We start from the raw sequence: 1,117 nt of genomic DNA, 5'->3' as shown, positions 1-1,117 counted from the left end.
GAGAGGGTTTCACCATGGTGGCCAGGCTGGTCTCGAATTCCTGACGTCAGGTGATCTGCCCGCCTTGGCCTCCCAAAGTGCTGTGATTACAGGCGTGAGCCACCGCACCCGGCTGCTCCAGCCACATGGAATCAGGAGACACGGATGATACTAATGATCTTGTTCTAACTGGATCACCTCTGTAAAGACCCCATCTTCAAATATGCTCCCATTCTGAGGTGCTGGAAGGTAGGGCTCCGGAGTGAGTTCAGGGGCACACATTTCAGCCCATAACAGGAAGCAATGTGGTCTTTGCTGTGGGGTCGTGTTGACATAATTCTTATGGGAAAAGGCAGACGAACCCTGTGAAGACAGCGATGTGTGTGAACTTCATTCAGACTAAGAGGAAGTGTTAAAAGTCCATTCTTGCGCTTCCACAGGAGGCCTACACGCAGCCGCTTGTGCTGCCGCCATGTCTCTAGTGATCCCTGAAAAGTTCCAGCATATTTTGCGAGTACTCAACACCAACATCGATGGGCGGCGGAAAACAGCCTTTGCCATCACTGCCATTAAGGGTGTGGGTGGAAGATATGCCCATGCGGTGTTGAGGAAAGCAGACATTGACCTCACCAAGAGGGCGGGAGAACTCACTGAGGAGGAGGTGGAACGTGTGATCATGCTTACGCAGAATCCATGCCAGTACAAGATCCCAGACTGGTTCTTGAACAGACAGAAGGACGTAAAGGATGGAAAATATAGCCAGGTCCTAGCCAATGGTCTGGACAACAAGCTCCGTGAAGACCTGGAGCGACTGAAGAAGATTCGGGGCCATAGAGGGCTGCGCCACTTCTGGGGCCTTTGTGTCCGAGGCCAGCACACTGAGACCGTTGGCCGCCGTGGCCTCACCGTGGGTGTGTCCAAGAAGAAGTAAGTCTGTAAGCCTTGTCTGTTAATAAATAGTTTACATACCTAAAAAAAAAAGAAAAAGAGTCCATTCTTACTGATTTTGGTAATTCACGGAATCCAACAAGTGATGGAAATTTAGTTCCATGAGCATATCCAGGGGTGAGGGGAGTTATGGCTGAGCATCAGTGATGCCTGGAATATTATGAAGCAGAAAGATTTTCACATCCACCCC

The 1,117-nt window shown here is 50.2% G+C and overlaps 1 pseudogene across 1 annotated transcript; it reads left to right on the top strand.

Moving 5' to 3' along the window:
- Positions 1-416: 416 nt before the first annotated feature.
- LOC105539392 lies at positions 417-910 on the top strand (annotated as a pseudogene). The gene has a single exon (XR_001006040.1). The product of XR_001006040.1 is annotated as a 40S ribosomal protein S18 pseudogene (transcript).
- Positions 911-1,117: the final 207 nt, after the last annotated feature.

This window comes from Mandrillus leucophaeus, unplaced genomic scaffold, assembly GCF_000951045.1.
Source record: "Mandrillus leucophaeus isolate KB7577 unplaced genomic scaffold, Mleu.le_1.0 Scaffold205, whole genome shotgun sequence".
NCBI lineage: Eukaryota > Metazoa > Chordata > Mammalia > Primates > Cercopithecidae > Mandrillus > Mandrillus leucophaeus.
The sequence above is the reverse complement of the archived record's forward strand: the minus strand, read 5'-3'. Positions and strand labels throughout refer to the sequence as shown.